This window comes from Schistocerca serialis, chromosome 3 (assembly GCF_023864345.2).
Source record: "Schistocerca serialis cubense isolate TAMUIC-IGC-003099 chromosome 3, iqSchSeri2.2, whole genome shotgun sequence".
Taxonomy (NCBI): Eukaryota; Metazoa; Arthropoda; class Insecta; order Orthoptera; family Acrididae; genus Schistocerca; species Schistocerca serialis.
This window is the reverse complement of record NC_064640.1, coordinates 95,636,724-95,660,833: the sequence shown is the minus strand read 5'-3', so window position 1 is coordinate 95,660,833 and position 24,110 is coordinate 95,636,724. Positions and strand designations below refer to the sequence as shown.

The window sequence follows — 24,110 nt, the reverse complement described above, 5'->3', positions numbered from 1 at the left end:
TGGCATATAAAAATTTGTGCTGGACCAGTACTCGAACCCAGATTTATAACCTATCATGTGCAGTTGCCTTAACAACTTCGGCTATCTGTGCATTATCCCTGGACTGACTTAAGCCTCAATGCTTCACCTTGTCTATATCTTATGCCTTACTCATATATTCAGTACCTAATACTCACCAACATTATAATGTCCATTCTTACAGATATGGATTTGGATTGGATTGTTTGGGGGAAGAGACCAAACTGCGAGGTCATCAGTCTCATCGGATTAGGGAAGGATGGGGAAGGAAGTTGGCCGTGTCCTTTCAAAAGAACCATCCTGGCATTTGCCTGGAGCAATTGAGGGAAATCACGGAAAACCTAAATCAGGATGGCCGGATGCGGGATTGAACCATCGTCCTCCCGAATGCGAGTCTAGTGTGCTAACCACTGCGCCACCTCGCTCGGTTTTACAGATATGCAAGTAAAGTATTACAAGCCTAGATGGCTATATAACAATGGCAATAGTGGTATTGATTCCACATAGTCTTATTCTCCCTGTCTAGGGATCCAGTTCATAATGCTAATATGCACTGGGTGATAAATACAGGGCCTATGTTGTCATAGGAAGAATACATTGTGATTTATGAAGACTTGGGTCAGTCCAGGGTATTTACACAGCAGCTGAAGTGGTTAGGGTGATGACTCATGATAAGTGAGAGATCAAGGTTTAAGTCACACCAGAAAAAATTTTCAAATGTTACTTATAGGTAGTACATCTATAACTAACACAGCTGATGGCAAAGAATTTGCTGTCAGCAAATAATTTTTGAAATAGTGTAGCATTATGATCATGTTGTTGTTGTTGTTCATGGTGTTGAGAAAAGTGAGAGGATGAAACATTGTGCTTGCTCATAAGTTACTCTCTTTGAACAGAGCCAAATTTCTGGTCAAAAAGGTTTATTTATTTATTTATTTATTTATTTATTTATTCTTTGCCCATGGACTCCAGCTGAAAATCCAGCTGAGAGTATTGGGTGTGTCATACAATAGGCTGTTAACATCAAACTTGATTTCATTATACACTCCTGGAAATGGAAAAAAGAACACATTGAGACCGGTGTGTCAGACCCACCATACTTGTTCCGGATACTGCGAGAGGGCTGTACAAGCAATGATCACACGCACAGCACAGCGGACACACCAGGAACCGCGGTGTTGGCCGTCGAACGGCGCTAGCTGCGCAGCATTTGTGCACCGCCGCCGTCAGTGTCAGCCAGTTTGCCGTGGCATACGGAGCTCCATCGCAGTCTTTAACACTGGTAGCATGCCGCGACAGCGTGGACGTGAACCGTATGTGCAGTTGACGGACTTTGAGCGAGGGCGTATAGTGGGCATGCGGGAGGCCGGGTGGACGTACCGCCGAATTGCTCATCACGTGGGGCGTGAGGTCTTCACAGTACATCGATGTTGTCGCCAGTGGTCGGCGGAGGGTGCACGTGCCCGTCGACCTGGGACCGGATCGCAGCGACGCACGGATGCACGCCAAGACCGTAGGATCCTACGCAGTGCCGTAGGGGACCGCACCGCCACTTCCCAGCAAATTAGGGACACTGTTGCTCCTGGGGTATCGGCGAGGACCATTCGCAACCATCTCCATGAAGCTGGGCTACGGTCCCGCACACCGTTAGGCCGTCTTCCGCTCACGTCCCAACATCGTGCAGCCCGCCTCCAGTGGTGTCGCGACAGGCGTGAATGGAGGGACGAATGGAGACGTGTCGTCTTCAGCGATGAGAGTCGCTTCTGCCTTGGTGCCAATGATGGTCGTATGCGTGTTTGGTGCCGTGCAGGTGAGCGCCACAATCAGGACTGCATACGACCGAGGCACACAGGGCCAACACCCGGCATCATGGTGTGGGGAGCGATCTCCTACACTGGCCGTACACCACTGGTGATCGTCGAGGGGACACTGAATAGTGCACGGTACATCCAAACCGTCATCGAACCCATCGTTCTACCATTCCTAGACCGGCGAGGGAACTTGCTGTTCCAACAGGACAATGCACGTCCGCATGTATCCCGTGCCACCCAACGTGCTCTAGAAGGTGTAAGTCAACTACCCTGGCCAGCAAGATCTCCGGATCTGTCCCCCATTGAGCATGTTTGGGACTGGATGAAGCGTCGTCTCACGCGGTCTGCACGTCCAGCACGAACGCTGGTCCAACTGAGGCGCCAGGTGGAAATGGCATGGCAAGCCGTTCCACAGGACTACATCCAGCATCTCTACGATCGTCTCCATGGGAGAATAGCAGCCTGCATTGCTGCGAAAGGTGGATATACACTGTACTAGTGCCGACATTGTGCATGCTCTGTTGCCTGTGTCTATGTGCCTGTGGTTCTGTCAGTGTGATCATGTGATGTATCTGACCCCAGGAATGTGTCAATAAAGTTTCCCCTTCCTGGGACAATGAATTCACGGCGTTCTTATTTCAATTTCCAGGAGTGTATATAAATGAAACAAATAATTAAACAGAAATAGTCCATAAGCATACAAAGTTATTACATGTTTCACATTATGTATACACACAAATCCAAACAACATACAGAAATGATAATTTTTAAAGGCACATTTCAGTAATGATATAACATATTTAAACACCATCTTAGTATTCACTCAAACTTTATATACATTTCTCTGTGAGATATAGTTTCAACTGATTTTTAAAACATTTTAGGTCTGTTTCTTTTTTAATGATTTTGGGGAGTTTATTAAAAAACCTTTTGCCTGCTTCTTCAGGGGCAGTCATAGACAGTTTTAGATTTCTGTTTATCATGTAGTAATTTTCATTTCCTCTTGTACCGTGTTTGTGTACATCTTTATTTAGGAGGTGTTTATCGCTTGACCTTACCGCCATTATGCTTTGGTATATGTACAGTGAATATACTGTCATAATATTATAGTGTACAAAAGCTTGCCTACAGGTCTGTCTTGGTGGTATTTTTGCAATGCATCCCACTGCCCTTTTCTGAATTGTGAATATTCTTTTTAAGTAGCCAGCTTGTACACTTCCCCATGTATGAACTGAATAAGACAAATGTGGGAAGATAAGTCCATAATACATTGATCTGAGGACTTTATCATCCACAGTCTTAGCTCTTTTATGCATGATGAAGATCTGTTTGTTTATCTTTTTACACAGCGCATCTATGTGCTCCCCCCATGCCAAATGTTTGTCTATTATAGTTCCTAGAAAATTTGTGCTGGTTACTTCTTTAATAGTCTTTCCATTTATATTAACATTTATATTATAATTTTCACTATGCTTGGTCTGAAATACTACATTCATTGTTTTAGACTGAGCTGGATTATTACTCTCCTCCTCTTGTTGGCCCAATGTTAGGGAAGAAAACTTTTGAACCACCAGAATCTTAACAAGTTTTCTTCTAGTTTAATGCAGCTACCTAAGAATGTGGTGACACAATTAGTCAAAAACAGTCTATGAAGCAATCATGTGTAAAATATCTTTGTTTTTAGGCTCTCTGTCTCACCACCTTGTTTCTTGGCAAGTTTCATTTGAGTAATTTCTGTTGGAGTGTTTAACGTATTTTTCATTTGGTGCTAGTAATGTATGTGTCTTCAATATCAATGAGTCCGTACTTCACTTGTTGGTTCATATATAAGAATGCAGGCTTTCTCAGCAATGCGCTGTTCTCCAGGAACATTTCAGCTAGTTTCTTACTTGCTATCTTCAGGAGAAGTGTTGGTTTCACGTCTCATCCGGATCTTTATAGCCACTGGACCATGTGGGCTTCTCTGCATCCTTGGCGCCGATTGTGTCAATGAGGAGCAAGAGGAATTGGCACGGCGTCGCGTGGTGGGGGGCAGCCGCAGGCACTGGGTCCTTGCGTCACATCTAGATATGCTATCAAGATGAGCAAGAAGAAGAAGACAAAGGAGGAGGAGGACCTTCAGGAAGAAGAGAACAACAGTGGTCTGGCATTACAAGAGCTTATCAGGGACCACACTGGGTTGCAGCTACAGAACCTTCCAATGGATAATTCCTTAGTGTGGTGTGAAACTTTTGAAATGCTAATTCCCCCATTTGTTCTAATGATTTTCCCAAAACAGGTTTTCTATTCTATCCAGGGACTCACACTTTCACTGCTGATTGCACAATCTGAATGGGGACCAATAGATATGCAATGCCAGGTATCAAACATGATAGCAGACCATTGCTAAAGACTGGCAAGGGTTGCATAAATATGTATTGTATCTATCTTGGATTACTATATTGTAGTTAATGACATTTTTTCAAGTTTATTTTATTATTATTGTGTTAACACTTATGACACCAATTGCATGCAAAAGTGCTTAAAGATGGAATAAAACATTTGTATTTATTTATTTGTATTTGCTAAATGGCTAGGGTGGGGCACCTCATCTGGAACCTATTGGTTCTTTCAGTGAGCCTACACAACAGTTTGCACACATCCTTATCAACTTGGTAGGGCCTCTCACTCCTCTACAAGGTTCTGAATAATTCTTTTTCCGCTAATGCTGCACAGAAGTAGTGCCTCTTATGGGTATTTCAGCAAGTAATGGGATAGTAGAATGTCATACTTTAAAAATGTTCCCTCATGTGCCATAGCTCTTCATGGCTATCTGCTGTGCCACTGAAGTTACTGGGACTACTGGTGCATGCTGCAACTAAACCCAACATTGGAGCTCCTACAATAGAGTTCATGTACTGTGAATCACTCAGACTCCCTTCAGAATTTTTCAAACAGCAACATGACCACTCACTGCGGGACCCTTCATTCTTATTGCAACAAGTCAAGAATATCATATCCAAATTAAGTCCTTCTCTGGCATTCTGGTATTTGGACCCTGATATCTTCATATACAAGGATCTACGTACATATTCTCATGTTCTGTTACATACTGATTCTGTCGATGCTCCATTGCAAGCACCTTACACGGGTCCTTATCCTGTACTGTTATGGAACAAACTCATTGTGATGCAGATAGTTAATGACAAACCCACCGCAGTTTTCTTGGAATGTGTCAAACTGCCCTAACTGCTCCAAGAGGACAATGCACTGAGTTGGGCCCCTACCATCACCCAGTACCTACAGTTCATGCCAATGTTGCCGCCAAGAATATGCCATCACCAGACCAGTCTGCATCTGACAATCAGCTTCTCTGGTGTTACTACCAACCTGCTCTAGGACTGCTAGAGTTGTGTGACACAAATAGCCATTCATTCCAGGAAATCTACTCTGTGAGGAAGGGAGGGAGGGGGGGGGGGGGGGCAAGGGTTAAAATCTATCTCTAAAGCAGTGAAGTGTCAAATATCTTGTTTTTTAGACTCTGTCTTCCCCCCTTGTGGACTGGCATGTTCTGTTTGAGCAATTTCTATTCTAATGTCTCATACATATCCCATTGTGTGTTAAAGTGTATGCCTTCAATACCAACCAGTACTTATTGTACTTATTGCGGGTTGATGTTTCCCACAAGAGTATTAGAATCCTCCACTAAAGGCACAGATACAGCATAAAATGAAAATAGGTTTTCTGAGTGACTAGCAAAAGTTAAAATATTAAATAAGAATAGTTCAATTTTGAATTTTCTGATTCTATATTATGTAACTGCATGAGTACCTACTTAGAATAACCCAGTATCAGCAATAGTAAGACACAGTGACATGTAAATACTTCAAGAACTGAAAATTTCTGTAAAGTTTTCACTTTTTCCACTTGTTTTGCTTTATTACTTCCTTTTACAAACATTTAAACATTTCACTTGTTCAAATAAACATAAAGATGTTAGATGAGCTACAGTGGCAAAAATTTTCCCAGAAACCTATGACTAAATCTAGGTAATTACTGTTCAGAGATACAAATATTAAAAGTAATAGGAATAATGATAATAATAATAAGCTACAAAAGTTATAGTTTTTAGTTATTCTTATTTCATTCAGAAATTTGTGCTGATCTCCTTTGAATGAATGGATGAATACCTTAACAGTAATTTCTATATTTTCTAAGAGGCTTGATATTTCTGTAGTTTTGAAACATGTACAAACCTTAACTCTATCTTTTCACATTTACCTTCAATTTAAAGAGATTTCTACTCTAATTCCACTAACTGACAACTGGCAGCAAACAATGACATGACAGTTTTGGCTCATATGGTGTAGTAAACTCTGAAACATTGTTCACATCTTAATATTTATGAATACATATATTTTATTATTATTATTATTATTATTATTATTATTATTATATTTTCAACATCACTCTTTATTAAGAATTACATATTCACATGTAAACAATTCAGATAATTAGACTTTCTTGTAGTTTGGTAATCTGTTTATTGTAGACTTCCTCAAATGCTGCATTTCATCTGCTATACAGTATTCAACACACAGCACCTAAAAACATGTAAATCCAATGAATTTGTGTCAAAATACATCATCCAGTGCATAATATATTTTGGAATGGATGCAGAAAATTAAGCAAATAAGTCAAAGGTTCGTCATATATGTACAGTAGTCCATCAGAAGATAAAATGGTGTGGCTTTCTAACAACCAGTCACCTGTACACATTTGAGTAAATTCTATCAAGTGATCATCCCCTATCCTCACCTCATTTAATATGTAATCAAAGATAACACAAATATCGGAACAGAGAAAGGGGCAGGTGCAGTTATGTATGACAGGCAACTATTTGGTGCCAGGTACATCTGGACAGGAAAGAAATGTTAAAAAAAATTGAGTTACTGATGAAGAAACATAGGAAAAAGTAGATGTGCACATCACAAGGTTTCATCATTGGTAAAGCAGTATACAGTAAGATGGAAAATACATCTTTGCATAAATAATTCAAAGTTTACTACCTATTATGAACACTATTTATAATTAATGACTGCCATGTGGAGTCATTAGTCTTCCATTGGGTGTCTCCCCAGGTGGCAGATAAAGGAATGTTTGCAAGATATGCTTTTTACAAGGGAAATAAATGCCCAGGGTGGACCAAAACTAGCAATTATTACACATTTGTAATGGGGTACCAAAAGCAGTAAGGGACAAAGCAAGAGATTCAAGTATGATAAAGAAAAAGTGATTACTGGAGAATATTCACTCATGCAAAAGACCAGAAGAAAGGTGGTTTCTGGACAAGTCTGAGAGACTACAGAAAAATTTACAGGAAGAAAGGCACTGATTATCATGGGAGACATAAATGCAAGACTAGGAATCAAGGAATCATGTAGAATAGAGATAAACATGAAGAAGCAGTATATAATGACAATGGAAAATGAGAGATAGGAATTTGTGAAATATCTGATCTACAAATTGTCAACATTTTCTGAACACAAATACATTCACAAATATACTTGGCAGTAACAGCTTATAGATGAGCCCATTGTGGATCAGACCACTATTTACTAAAACTGAAATTTTATGGCTAAGGGAAACAATAAGAAAGCATAATGTTAGTGCTATAAAAATGAATCACAGAAGGATGACAATAAATATTTACAAAATATCAACAGCTACATTATAAAAGTATAACAACATTATTTGCTACAAAAATGGGGAGGATGTTGGATGAATCCTTTGAAGGAGATACAAAAGATATGTATGAATACATAGTGACCAATGCACAGGTGCTCAGCATGCAGGAAAACAACCACAAGCAAAAAGCAGAATTGTGGTCAGAAGAAACAGAAACAGCAATAAAAGAAAAAAAAAAAAGGAATGCATCCACTCAGTGACTGAATGATAAATCATAAAAAGTAAGAACAAATTATAATGAAAAGAGAGTGAGGCTGCTGTTGTCATGCTGACTGCTGCTGCTTGGAACAGTGAAGCAGCATATGATTCCTGGTGGGCCTCAGTAACTGGCAATGATTGCTAAGCCCATGAAGTTCTGCTGCTCAAGATCTGTACAGCTGTTGCAGCCACTTTTGACAAAGGCAGAACTCAACAACACGAGTACATTAGCAGTGATAATTAGAGAGTAATTGACACAGTTCATCAAACTAGAGACTGAAAAATTGTTTAGTGACAAGGAAAGATCATGCTTCTGGTCGGTGAGAGCTCCGTTGTTCAACAAGAGACTGAAGAATTTCTTCCACTGACATGTTGGCTGTATATTGAACCAAAGAAATGAAATACATGAAGTAGAACACCATCCATCTCACCAAGTATGGTGTAACATTGTACAGACACAATACCAGAAGTAAAACCAGCCAAGTTTTATTCTGTTTCAACATGAAGAGATTCACAGTAACAGTGGGTGAAGTATAGAATCAAACAAAATCTCATAACTGTAGAACACATCAGTATACAGTCTTGTAGGTGAGCTTGCAATAAGCAAGTAAATATAAGTAAGGCCAGGGGCCTGGCGTGCCAGGCTTATGTTGAGCTATTGTGCACATGACAGTGCAGTCTGTTCAGGTTGCGAGGGCCACCTCCCTAGGCTGGCCAAGGAGGCACATGTATTGTCCACTTTTTGAATATGTGCACCCACACTTTAGGGTTGCAACACAAGTATAGACAATATTTTCACACCGCAACAGAAAATTCTCCCAATAAACTGAAATCGATGATTTGCCTTCCCTACGACAGTTTTCACATGCTTCTTCCACCTCATATTGCTTTGCAACATTATGCCCAGATATTTAAATGACTTGACTGTGTCAAGCAGGACACTAGTAATACTGTATTGAAACATTATAGGTTTGTTCTTCCTACTCACCCACATTAACTTACATTTTTCCACATTTAGAGCTAGCTGCCATTCATCACACCAACTGTAAATTTTGTCTAAGTCATCTTGCATCTTCATACAGTCACTCCACTTTGACACCTTACTGTACACCATGGTATCATCAGCGAACAACCATAGATTGTTGCCCAGTCTGTCTGCCAATTCATTTATGTATATAGAGAACAATAGTGGTCCTACCATGCTTGCCTGGGGCACTCCTGACAATACTCTTGTCTCTGATGAACACTTGCCATCAAGGACAACATACAGGGTTCTATTATTCAAGAAGTCTTCAAATCACTTACATATCTGTGAACTTATTCCATATGCTCACATCTTCATTAACAGCCTGCAATGGGGCACCGTGTCAAATGCTTTCTGGAAATCTAGAAATATGGAACCTGCCCGTTCCCCTTCATCCTTGATTCTCAGTACCTCACATGAGAAAAGAGCAAGCTGAGTTTAGCATGAGTGATGCTTTCCAAAATCATGCTTATTTGTGGACATAAGCTTCTCAGTCTCAAGAAAGTTTATTATATTCGAACTGAGAATATATTCATGATTCTACAGCAAATAGACATTAGGGATATTGGTCTGTAATTTTGTGAGTCTGTTCTTTCACCTTTCTTACATACTGCAGTCACCAGCACTATTTTCCAGTTGCTTAGGACTTTGTGCTGGGTGAGAGATTCATAATAAATGCAAGCTAGGTAAGGGACCAATGCCATACATACTCTTTGTAGAATCAAACTGGGATTTCATCCAGGCCTGGTGATTTATTTGTTTTCAAATATTTCAGTTGTTTCTGTATACCAGTTATACTTATTTCTATGTCATCCATACAGGAGTCTGTCCAATGGTCAAATGATGGTATGTTTGTATGGTTCTCCTGTGTGAACAATTTCTTGAATGTGAAATTTAAAACTTAGTCTTTTGTTTTGCTATCTTCAACTGCCACATTAGACTGGTAAATAAGGGACTAAATAGAAGCCTTAGAACCGCTTAGCAATGTCACATATGAGCAAAATTTTCTTGGGTTCTCTGCCAGATGTTTTGCTAAGGTGTGATGGTGGTAGCTGTTGTGTGCTTAGCGCATAGATCTTTTCACAGATACATAAATCTCTACTAACCTTCTCTTGTTATTTGTGCACCCGCTTTTGAATCTAGAGTGCAGCAGCCTCTTCTTCCTCAGCCTCTGCTGAATTTTGTTATTAAACTTTAGACATCCCAGTATATACTTGGCAGGTTAAAGATACCTCCAACTAGTATTGCTTGATCTGGGCATTAACTTGCTATTGACCATAGACCTTCTTTGAATGACTCTAAAACTGTCACAGCAGAATAGAATGGCTGGTAAAAAATCCAGCAATTAACTTAGTTTCACCTACACCTTTTATGTGTGACCAGATGACTTCATTGCCACCTCAACTTTAACCTCAATAGAGACAATATTATTGGTAACTGCAATGAACACTCCCATTCCCATGGCTCCTAATCTGTCTTTCCAATATATGTTCCACAACTCGCTAAGCATCTCAGAGCCTTCTACTTTAGGTTTCAGCCAGAAGTACATCGGACAAACAGTGCACACTGTGGAACATCGCAGGAAAGAACATGAGAGATATTATCGCCTATGCTATCCAGAAAAATCTGCGTTAGCTGAGCATGCGTTAGAAAACGGTCACCACATAAAATTTGATGATAGCTCTGTCATGGCTCGCACTAACGGCTTCTGGGACAGTTTAATAAAGAAAGGTATTGAAATAAAAATTACCGCAAACACCCTGAATAGAGGCGGTGGCTTGCAGCTCAGCGCTGCATGGGATCCAGTGATCGCTCGGTTGAAGAGGGCACATCGAATGCCGGCTCAAAACATGCCCATATATGGCAATGTCACAGGCACCAGTGACGTTACAGCCAGCAGCTAGCATATATAAGGGCACACCAACAGCCCACTGGCAGTCACACCACTTGACAATGGCCAAGGAGTGCTTGGCCGAAAGCTCATGTAGTTTTAAGCAATTGACGCGGTTGGAAATCTGAGAACTTTTTATTCAATGAAGCCTTTGATTGAGACCCTCTGTTCCGCTTCAGACCAAAGGACTACAATCACCTCTGGGAATGATGCTGTATGTTGCTAGCTCTGCTTGTACACCACGCACATGGCGAACATGTTACCACCCGCCACTCACACTGCTGTGAGAGCAGATCCACCATGTCGGGTCCATTAGGAGATGCCATGGAATTAGAGCCTATGGGAAAAACAAGTCACACCTGAGGTGTTGCAGGAGATATGCCAGATTCTGTACCACTACTACACCCCAAGGCAGCAGCCTGAAGGTGACCGACTATAGCCAACAGCACATTCAGCTGTTCACAAACTGCAGCCAGTTCCTCCTATGTCTGCACACAGCATGCACACATCCTATCCATCTTAGAAAGATTAATTTGCACATTAAACATCATCAGACAGAATATTTTACTAATCATCTGGATGAACTGTACATAGAGGGGAAAAAATCAAATATATCAACAATTTTTGCTACCTGGGGGTCCATTTTAGAAAAAGAGGGATATTTGAATTTAGAGATTAATGCAAGAATTAGTGCTGGAAGCAATGTTATTGGGATGCTCAATTCAATCTTATGGAGCACAAATGTGATGAACAGGAAAAAAGGCTCCTATTCAAGTCAATATTAGAGATTACAGTCCTACATGGGTCAGAGACTGGGACAATCAATCAGACATATACACAAGCTGAAAGCTTTAGAGATTGATTTCTGGAGCTCTGCAAGAATCTCAAGGAAAGACCCTATAAGGAACACTGACTCAATAAGGGTAATGGAAGTGGAAGAAGGAATGTGTGATGTGATGGATCAAAGAAAATTACAGTGGCATGGACATGTAAGAAGACTGGACGAAACAAGAAGACCAGAAATGATCCTGGGGTGGGAAACTGGTGGATTAGGAAGAAGAGGATGACTAATGACTATCTTGCTCCAAAATGTAATGAGACAGTGAGAAGATTTGGTACAGAAGAAGAGAATGCACAAGACTGAACCACCTGAAGGAACATTTTGAAGAATTATTCCTTAGTATTTGTGTAATACTCATTGCAATAAGTTCCAAGTGTACTGTTACATTGAAGGGAATCATCTGTATTGAGGAAAGTCTCAATAAATAATAAAGTAATATGACAGGCATTAAAACCGGATTATGAAAAAGATTCATTTTTGGAGTTACATTTTATTTATTTAGACAACAGAACAAACTGCGAAACACAACTAGCTTTTATTCACACAGAGCAATGATGGGTATTAACAGAGGATCTCAAACTGATTCCACATTTCTAGATTTTTAGAGGCTTTTGATGCCATTTCTCACTAGAGACCTCTAATCAAATTGCATGCCTATACAATACTGCTTAAGATGTGAGACTGGATCCTCTCAGAAAATTTACAGTCTGTATTAATCGATGGAAAATTATTTAGTAAAACAGAAGTGATATCTGTCACTCCCCAAGGAAGCATTATAGGTCCTCTGCTGTTCCTAGACTACATAAAAAATTTAGAAGATAATCTGAGCAGCCCTCTTAGATTTTCTGCAGATGATGCTGTCATTTGCCATCTACTAAAGTCATCAGAAGATCAAAACCAATTGCAAATTGGTTTGGACATGATATCTGAAAAAAAGTGGCAATTGTCTCTCAATAAGAAAAAGTGTGAGGTCATCATACATGAGTACAAAAACAAAGTCATTAAATTTCAATTAGAGAATAAATCAAACAAATTTAAACAGTGTCAATTTGGCTAAATACCTATGAATTACGATCACAAACAAATGAAGTGAGAATGATCACACAGATAATGTTGTGCAGAAGGCAAACCAAAGACTATATTTTACTGGCACAACACTTAGAAGATACAATAGGTCTACTAAAGAGATTGTCTACACTATGCTTGTTCAACCATGCTAGAGTACTGGTGTGCTGGATGGGATCCTTACCACGCAGGATTGATGGAGAACATCAAAAAAGTTCAAAGATGTGCAATTCACTTTGTATTATCAAGAAATGGAGGAGAGAGTGTCATGGATATGATACACGAATTTAATGGCAGTCATTAAACACGGAATATGGGAGAAAGTGTCATGGATATGATACACAAATTTGATGGCAGTCATTAAAAGAAAGGCATTTTCATTGTGGGGAAATCTTTTCATGAAATTTCAATCACCAACTTCTCCTCCAAATGTGAAAACATTTTACTGTCACCAACCTACATAGGGAGAAATATCATTATAATAAAATAAGAGAAGTCAGAGCTTGTACAGAATGATTTAAGTGTTCATTTTTCCAATGTGCTATTAGAGTGTCAAAAGTTAGAGAAATGGTCTGAAAGTATTTCACAGAACCCTCTGCCAGGCACTTATGTGAGAAATGCAGAGTAGTGATGCAGATGTTGATCTTGTGTATTATAGACCATTATACAAAAACATTCCGCCAAGTACCTGATGATATTTTTCAAGACAACAACATAGATACGAGAACATTAATAATGAGGCTTAAGCCATATTACACCCGCAATACATAGAGTGTTAAATGTGTGTGAAACTTTTTCACTCACAATGAGAAGTCCACAGACTAGGAAAAGAACATTTTAAACAGGTATTTGGCCACTGTTCAAATATGCATTAAAATATTAATTTAAAGAGCTATCAGAAAATAAGGGAGACAACTGTTGAAATTCATTAACAATATTGGTGCCACATGCTGTAATACTGGTCATACTCATCTCAAATTTTCTATCAAACACATTATCTCTATGGAAACTTTGAAAGTGTATCCTCTAGAGACCTTGAAGCTATAGACAAAGCTCTGGGGAAGTGAATTATTACACACACACACACACACACACACACACACACACACACACACACACACACACACACACACGGGAAGTGAATTGACACACACACACACACACACACACACACACACACACACACACACACACACACTCTTCCATCTAAAGTGCCTCTTGTAGCTTGAGATGCAACATTTACGTAGGTAAAGAACTGTTGTCTTAAGGGTTTCATGACACTCTAGGACCTTCACATAATGTAAGAATGCTCAGATCTAATCTATGGGCTAGTATCTTCTGCCATGCATAACAACTCTCCTTAAACCAAAAATATTCCTGTCCTTAACAATTAATCTGCCACAGTATTTTTATTACAATCTTGGATCACAGCGTACCAAATAACTCAATATTTGTAGATACTTTTTGTGCTTTTTGAAATAAGTACGTAGAAGAACCTTCAGCTGCATTCCACCATTCACCAAACATATGTTACAGTTAGTCGATGCACTATACACCAACCCCTGATTATGGGGTGTATCCAAATTGATGGCCAAGAGCCAAGAGATGCCTCACATGGTTTCATCACTTTCAGCTCTGTCACAACTTGAGTATTTTTATTTTCTACTAAAGGCAGATCTTTATATGAAATCAGCCGTATTACTACAGCTGATCAGCATGTTATGCATCCAGTTTCACCCATCATTTTTCCAGCTGTATGAACAAGCACATACAACAGGTTTTTAGAGTAGACCAATTAAAAATACTGCTCAATATCACAATCATAAAATCAACCATTGCATTTGAATTTCTCCAAGCAGCAGCAGATCCCTGCACTCTGTAAGGGTAAATAGTATCTGCAGAATAAATTACACTGCAGTGATAACTCATATCATCCATCATTATGCTCCTTCCTTCCCTGTATTGCAGTGCCTTTGTGTATTACTTTTATCATTATTTGTAATTACACTACAGTTTATATCTTTTACTTTACTGTTCTGGCTATTTGTATTGTTGGTCAACCTCCTACTCTTTATCTGGCTCACAACTTCAACTGTTCTTATTTTTTCTATTTTCTTTCCATTGGGTCACTTTATGTTGTGTCTTTCATTAGTATACGGGGTTGTTGTCTTATATGAACAGTCCACACCAGCACAAATTTCTATCTTTGACACCACCTCCTTCCTCTTTTGCCCTTTATTATCTATTCTTTTTATAATAATGACCATTTTCTTCTCCCCCTAATAAACTGTTAGAGCTTCTGTATGCAATATACATACCTTGACCTTAGTGGATTATGTATTGTGACATACAAAATCACTACTTTCTTCTAAAGAACTACAAATTTGATGCTACAGTCTCTTTCTACTGCTTCATTTGTGGTTGCTGATAGCAACAATATTAGGGAGACTAGTGTACTTTCCTTATCACAATATTAGGGAGACTAGTGTACTTTCCTTATCACAATAGTCTGTGATGTGGGTAATTTATTCACTGTGTTTCATGCTTGTAATCTCCCCCCTCCTTCATTCTTCCATTCATTGTCCACATTAAACAATGGCCAGTCCAAGTAATTAATAAGCAAAGTCTTCTATGAAGTTTTGAGAGGAGCAAAGGGCTCCAGTTCTTCTTGTCTAGGAGTCTGATTCTTGAAGCTGAAAGTCTAACATCAGGTCCTCATGGTTGGTTTGAACTAAATGAATTGGAAGATTGTTGTTGCAGAATTTTTTACGTAAATATATTTTACTGATTTTCTCACATTTTAGTATACCATAGAATATTTCAATTTTTCACATTAACAAAGCCAAAATTACATTGTTCACACCTATTATTCAAAAATACACCCGATCACATCAGAGGCAAGCTTATGATTTCCTTGCTCTGCAGAAATAACAACATTCCAAAGGGTTTACAATTGTTAATAAATGAATTCCTTCTAGTTTTGTTACATTATTAATTTCAGTTATTATTTCAGAAATGAATCCAGAAATAAACATAGCAAACAGTACAAGATTGTGTAATTAATAATAGCAATTTTAAATGTGGAAATGATTCATAATTTCAAATGTTCCTAAAAAGTAATTTTAACAGTACACTCAGAACTAGTACTTATCGATTATAACATAAAAACTAAAATATTTTGTACAGTAATTTCCTTACATAAATCTCAGCTTGAAATAGAACATACTGTGTATAAACTTATATGAAAGTTTTCAGAAAAGCAACTGAGATAATAATGACCTGTCCTAAATTCGAAAAATAATATTGGTATCGACAACTACTGTTGAGAAGTAATGCTAGAGTGGGCTGTCCTGTTACATGCTGTGTGATGGATTACTATGTAATGAAGTATTATTTTCAGGCTAATGAGAATATTGTGAATACACAATAACTTGTAATATGACAGCACATAGCACTGTTCATTTATTTTTTAATTTTTTTATTTTCGAGTTTCATGTATCCTTGACATGAATGTATCACTAGGATGTGGAACGTGTCACGTTATTACAGTAATAGCTACATGTAGATTATCATGAGGCAACCAATTTAACATATATAAGCAGATACATGAAAAAGGACATCCACATTTCAAATAATTACACCAAAAATTCAAATAACAACACACATAATAGTACAGTAATGACATAGATGATTGTATAAATAATAGTGCAGTAATGACGTAGATGATTACATAAACAAATTTAAAGTAAATCATCTAAAAAATATTCTGCCAACAAGTGATATGCTAATCTACATAATCAGTTTAGAAAAGCATGAAATCAAACACAAATTCAAGAAGTATTACACATTATCAAAGAATTCCTGTAAAGAATAGAAAGAATTATCCAAAAGACAAAGTTTTAGCTCTGTTCTGAATTTAGTAAGATCCCCAATGACTGATTTGATATGGACAGGAAGTTTATCGAACACTTCTATACTTGAATAATGAACTCCTTTCTGTACTGTGCTGGGATTTTTTAAATCTTTGTGAAGATCATGTTTTCTTCTTGTATTGTGATCATGGTACACACTATTCATTTTGTAAATTGCATAATTTTTGTTCACGAAGCACGTTAGTGACAAGACGTATTGACAAGGCATGGTGAGGATTCCCAGCTGTTTGAATAAATTTCTGCAAGAATATCTAGGATGCACTCTACTCATAATCCTGATAACTCGCTTCTGTGGAACAAAGACTTCAAATGTAATGTATAGGCCTACTCCATATCACATGAGAAAATGTGTTCAGAATCAGGCCCATTGCAACAGAATTCATGAAAATATCCATATTTTTAACTATAAAGGGAAATGAAACAGAAAATGAGATTATAAAGCTAATGAAAACTTTAATTACCTCATACGAACTAGGGCTCTGTAAAAATACAGGCTAACAGAGCAAAAATACATAATAACAAGAGATTAGGAAAAGAGGAGTTCCATGACAAGTTTGCCAGTTTGAAAAACCCAGAACATCTTCTTGGAAGAAATGATTAAATTCGACTGTGGAACACCATACAACAAAAGGGCACATGCTGAATCTCAAACAAAGTGAATTCACTTAAACTTGTATCCTTGTATCCACAATCGTGGGAGACAGTGTTCAACACTTCTGAATAATATTCTACAAAAGAATTACCCCAACATTTCATTTCTAAAGCCAGGTGCACATTACTCCAAATTACAGAAAACATTAATGAAGAGACCATATGTTACAGTAAAACTAACAGTGTAATAATAATTGCTGGCAAAATGACAGCTACAATGAAGAGAAACAATATCTGTTTCGAAAAGTTGTTAATGAAGTGATGCACAACACAGTTTAGATGAAATTAATATTGTGTACAATCCCATACAGATATAATCTTCCAAGCAAAAACAAGTCCATTTATAAAGTAAACAGCCAAATAATGAAAGAAGCAGCCAAGCATGGTCATGGTACAAAACTGATAAGTGAGACAGAGAAAAATTCTTCTTAAAAAAAAAAAAAAATTTGCTCTCTATATATATATATATATATATATATATATATATATATAAACAGGCAAAGAACATTTGTCTCAGAATAATGAGCTAAACTGTGAGATCTCCACAGTGATGAAACCAAATCAAAATCCAAAATCTGCTGCAGAAGAAGAAACAATACCACTGAAAATTAATCCAAAAGCAAAACCAGTTATGAAGATCAGCAACAAATAGCTAGGCTTAATTAGACTGAGCCAAACTGTAACACACTGGGGTGACGAAAGTCATGAGATACCCCCCAGTATCATGTCGAACCACCTCTTGCCTGATGTAGTGCAGCAACTCAATGGGACATGAACTCAACAAATCTTTGGAAGTCCACTGCACATACATTGACCCATGCTTCCTCTAAAGCCACCCATAACAGCAAAAGTATTGCCAGTCCAGGATTGTGTGCACAAACTGATCTCTCGATTCTGTCCCATAAAGGTTTGATGAGATTCATTATGGACAATCTCAAAGGCCAAACAATTCACTCAAATTGTCCAGAATGTTCTTCGAACTAATTGCAAATAATTGTGGCCCAGTGGCACTGAGCATTGTCATCCATAAAAATGTCATTGTTGTTTGGGAACATGACATTCACAGATGGCTGGAAATGGTCTCCAAGTAGCCAAACATCCAGAGGATCCAGTCCATTTCATGTAAACACAGCCCACAACATTATGGAGCCACCACCAGCTTGTACAATGCCTTGTAGACAACTTGGATCCATAGCTCCATGGTATCTGTACCACACTTGAACCCTACCATCATCTCTTACCAACTGAAATTGGAACTCATCTGACCAGGATATGCTTTTCCAGTTGTCCAGGGTCCAACCAACATGGATTTGAGCCCAGGAGAGGTGTTGCAGATGAGATTGTGCTGTTCGAAAAGGCACTCACATTGGTCGTCTGCTGCCCTGATCTGTTAACGCAGATTAAATCATTGTATGTCCCACATTAGTTTCCGCAGTTCTTTCATACAGTGTTATTTGTCTGCTGGCACTGAAAACTCTATGCGAATGCTACTGCTCTTGGTTGTTAAGTGAAGGCCAATGGCCACTGTGTTGCACATGATGAGAGGTAATGCCTGAAATTTGGTATTCTTGGCACACTCTTGACACTGCAGATATCAAGATATTGAATTCTCTAATGATTTCTGAAATGGAGTGTCCACAATAAAAGTCTATTAATTCCTGTCATGTGGCCATAATCATGTCAGAAATCTTTTCACATGAATCAGCTGAGTACAAAAGAGAACTCTGCCAATGCGCTGCCTTTTTATACCTTGCATATACAATACTACTACCAACTGTATTTGTGCATATTACTATCCCATTACTTCTGTCACCTCAGTGTATATCCACAATAGAAATGAAGACAATCAATAAAAGCCCAAAATCCACTGCAGAAGAAGGGAATGCACAAGGGTGGTTTGAAAAGTTCTCAGCATCACCACTAGAGGTCAGTGGTAGTGCAACAAGTTGTTCACGTGATATTCATTGGACTGTTGCCTGTAAACGCATGCCACATCAGTGCTCTTGGAAGAGAACTGTGGTGGTGATGTAGCTCTGTTGTTGTTCCCACATAGTGATTTGCAGAGATGGAAAAAAATCGAGGTTCAAGCAGTGATTAAGTACTACATAAAGAAAGGCATGAAAGCAAAGGACATTCATACTGATTTACAGAATACATTGAGGGACTCTGCTCCTTCATATTCAACTGTTGCCTAGTGGACAAATGAATTTAAATTTGGTCAGGAGAGCTTAGATGATGATCTGCATAGTGGTCGGCCAAGATGTGTCACTACTCCAGAAGTCATTGCAAAAGTGCACAAAATGATAATGGAGAGTCATCGATTGAAAGTGCATGACATTTCTCACGCTTGCCAGATGTCATATGAAAGGGTATATCACATTTTAACTGAAGAATTAGAAATGAAAAAATTATCTGCAAGACGGGTGCCACGACTTGACACACGCCTGCACATACGAGGGGGGACCCAAAAATAACTGGAATTTCTTTCTAGAAAGCATATACTTTATTGTTTTCAAATATAAACTTAATCTCCTTCGAAGTACTGTCCATTAGCATTAATACAGTTGTCCAAACGTTCATTCCAGTGTTCGAAGCACCTTTTAAATTCGTCCTCTTTGATACCTGCTAGCACTTTCATGACACTGCGTTTTACGTCTTCCACATCCGCAAAACGCTTCCCTCTCAAGTCTCTTTTCATCCTCGGGAATACGAAGAAGTCTGAGGGTGCTAAATCTGGCGAATAGGGTGCATGGGTCAAGGTAGTCATCTTTGTTGAGGCCAAAAACTGGCGAACACTGACAGCCGTGTGCACGGGAGCATTGTCGTGATGCAGGAACTACACGCCAGACTCCCACAATGCCAGACATTTTCGCGACAAACTTCTGCAAAGCCATTTCATAACCTCCAAATAGAATTGTTGGTTTTCAGGGACAAATTCAGAGTGTACAATCCCTTTGATGCCAAAGAAACAGATCAACATCGTTTTCACATTTGATTTCACTTGTCGAGCTTGTTTTGGTCGAGGTGAGCCAGGTGACTTCCACTGTGATGACTGTTGTTTACTTTCTGGATCATACCCATAGCACCATGACTCATCACCTGTACTGATTTTGTTGAAAAAATGTGGATCATCTTTGAACGTGTCCTTCATGTCAAGACAGGCTTGAACGCAATGATCCCTTTGATCTCTGGTAAGATGCTTCGGCACTAATTTTGCTGCCACTCTTTAAATCCCCAAATCGATGGTCAAGATTCGCTGAATTGAGCTCCAGAATAACTTGGACAAGTTCTTGAGTTGGTCGATTGTCCTGCATCGATCTTCACTGATGAGATCATGGATTTTGTTGACGTTGTCTTCGCTTAGAGCTGTTCAAGGTCGACCGAAATGGGGCTGATCTTCAACCACCATTTCTCCCTTTTTAAACCAAGAAAACCATTCGCACACTTGCGTTTTACTAAGAGCATGGTCTTTGTAGACTGACTGAATCATCGCAACAGTTTCTGCTGCGTTCTTGCCGAGCAAGAAAATAAACTTCACTGCCGCACGTTGTTCGTAATAACTAGCCATTTCCTCGTGTCATGTCTGCACTGTACGCACACTCAAAGAACTGCCAAAGAAACTACACTTCTCACTGTTGGGTGACGCCGTGTGGCAGAATGACTCAGCAGAGCTCCTACTACAACCCTCTGGCGGTGCAACCTGCTACTACAAGTACAACATGATGTGCAGCATTACGATTCTGGTTACTTTTGGGTCCCCCCTTGTATGTACTGTCGCCATGGCAAAATTACACAAACTAAGGTATGAATTGTTGCCACACCCACCTTATTCATGTGATATGGCTCTGTCAGACTTCCATCTCTTCCCAAAGCTGAAAAATGAAGATTCGCTTCAAATGAAGAGCAGATAGCCGGAGTTGCAGGCTTGGAGGAAACTCATTTTCAAGATGGGAACAAGGCACTGGAACATCGTTGGACCAAATGTATTAATCTACAAGGAAACTACATTGAAAAATAAAAGAAGTTTCAGTGATGTAAGTACTTTTTTTCTATTCCATTTTGAGAACTTTTGAAACCACCCTCGTATCACAAGAACTTACTCTAAAAAACAAAACTGACAAAGCTGATAAGTAACAGCAAGCAGCAGTTGCACAAAGTAAGAAAGAAAAGCTAAGCGAAATGGTGCCTACAAGAACACCAGTAAAAAAAATTGCATACCAACATTTGGCCAAGGATTTGTTTGGTACACTCAGGGAAATTAAGAAATTAGAATTTACAAATTTGGTAGCAAGAAATATGAATGATTATCAAATAGAGACTAGAATTTTATCATTAAAGAAGAAAATAAAGCTCATAATTCTGCTTCATACTGTACAATACATGAGGAATAAGAAATTAGGGAAGAAGTACTTACAAATGAAATATGGCCATACATAATGTGTGTGAGTGAACATCAGTCAAAAGAGAATGAAATACGCAGTTGTACTATAAGTGATTATGTTCTTGCAAACTATTTCTGCAGATCAGAATATAAGGGTGGTGGAGTAGGAATAGTGATCAAATATGAATCAAATCCCATCATATAGAAGTACGAGCAATACATACAAAAATTTACCCAAAAGTAAAGGAAGATTTTGAAATTACAGGTATTGTGCCGCAATGTGTGGTAATGCAGGTGCTGGGTTTGATGTACAGTTGATCATACAGGTGTTGAATACTCTCCTGGGATATGTTATGCCAAGCCAGCTTGATTTATTCATGTAGTTCTGTAAGAGTTGTAGGTTGGCGAGTTGCACCAGTCATTTCTCATCCCATCATATCCCACATGTGCTTGGCTGGAAACAATTCTGGATATCCTGATGGTCAGGGAAGTTGCTGCACATCCTGCAGAGCATGTCGAGTTTCATGGGAAATGTGTGGGTGAGCATTATCCTGTTGGAACAACACATCACATTCCTGTTGCAAGAATGGCAAAAGAATGGATCTAACAACATTCTACGCATACGAAGCACTGGTTAGCATTGCCACTAGAAACACTGAATGTGAGTGAGAGTTGTAGCTTATTGCACCAGGGTCCGTAATGCCTGGAGTGCAAACAGTGTGTCTCGGATGAATGCATGCCACAAGACAACATTTACGATGTTTATATCATCCACACAAATGACCATCACTTGCAAGCAATCAGAAAATGCTTTCATTGTTTAAGACCATGGCATGCCACTCCATCCTCCAAGTGATCCTCTGACAGCACCAGTTGACTTGAGTACATCAGTGCTGTGGTGTGAGTGGAAGACAGGCTAGAGGTGTGTGTGCCACTAGTCCCACAGCTAATAACCAGTTTATAACAGTTCATATTGACATGTCCAGGCTCACAAGCCCTCTTATCTGTGCTGTGATAACTGTACCATCTCTTTTGCTGTCCTTACAATACAAATACCCTGGTGGGCACCTGTGCTGTGTGGACAGCCATAACCTTGTCTATGGGTGTGAGAATGTTCACAAGCATTGTTGCAGAACTGAAACAGCATGTCCAACTTGTATGGTGGTTCTCCAAAAGGACCATCTCACCACTTGGAAGGCCACAATGTGACCCCTTTCAAACCGGCTCAGTTGCCTGTAGGAAGCACGAGTGTATCTCCATGGCATGACTACCTGCCTACTTCACACGCTTGTACCACACTGAGCTTCTGTCTGTGAGCATTCGTGATTAACAGTAGACACATATGGCACTTTGGTAGCTATATCACTGCACCATCTGTTGGTGGATGATGTTGAAACCATTATCAATGCATCTACCATCCCCCAGGTGGCATATGCCATCATCTGATGAAAATCAACATTGTCTTTTCTGGTGTAATTTTTTTTTTTTTTTTTTTTTTTTCGGCAGTGTGGGTAGCAATGCATATACAATGGTTTGACAAACAGGGCTTTCTGATAATTTTTGTCATCTGTGTTAAGTATATGGAAAGCTAAACTCACAGACAGAAGACGAAAATATAGAAAGAGATATTAGCCTTTACAACCAACAAAACAACAATATATTTAAAGGAATGTTGAAAAAAGAACAGTGGGCAGACACTCTTAAAGCTCAGGGAACAGATAAAAGATACAATACTTTTCATGCAACTTCATCACATTTCTTCAGTATAGTATTTCCAAGAACAGAGAGGAAAAGAAAAATTCTCCAAACCAAGCAGTGGATCATGAAGGAAATAACAGAACTAAAGGCTACTTTGAAAGAAATAAAACAGAGGGAAACCACTGAAGACAACAGACAGTTGATAAGACAATAACAAAGCCAAATTACTTAATGAGATAATTTAAGAATCAAGGAATAAAATTAAAACAGTCTGGGATATAATTAACTCAGAATGGTGACAAAAAATACACACAGAATAGAAATGAAATAGAAAGTATGAAAGTGAGTAACAAAATCATTGCAGATAAAACAGAAATTGCTAACATCCTTAATAATAACTGCAAAGATACAGTAGAAAATCTAAAGCATGGTTGTAACAACCACATAAGTCACCAGGCCAATGTGACAGATAAGTCAAGCCACTAAATGTTCCTGGAACCAATATCTAAAGAGGAAGTCACAAAGATTATAAGAAAGCTTAAGGGAAAAAGTGCTGAACATGACAAAGTGTCAAACTACCTAATCAAGCAGGTGGGTGCAGAACTAACTACATCACTCATTCCAAAGAGGAGTATTTCCTGATCAACTTAAATTAATGAAAGTAGTGTCTGTAAACAAAATTGGAATTGCAGAGCAGTATCCTTAATATGAGGCTTCTTCAAAATACACTCCTGGAAATGGAAAAAAGAACACATTGACACCGGTGTGTCAGACCCACCATACTTGCTCCGGACACTGCGAGAGGGCTGTACAAGCAATGATCACACGCACGGCACAGCGGACACACCAGGAACCGCGGTGTTGGCCGTCGAA

General features: G+C 38.9%; 1 long non-coding RNA gene across 1 annotated transcript in view; it reads right to left on the bottom strand.

Moving 5' to 3' along the window:
• Nucleotides 1-5,514: 5,514 nt before the first annotated feature.
• Nucleotides 5,515-24,110, bottom strand: part of LOC126471534 (uncharacterized) — a 36,181-nt gene continuing 17,585 nt past the window's right edge. Inside the window, exon 3 of the long non-coding RNA XR_007586332.1 lies at nucleotides 5,515-6,412. This is a non-coding gene — a long non-coding RNA (uncharacterized LOC126471534). The remainder of the gene's footprint in view (nucleotides 6,413-24,110) is intronic.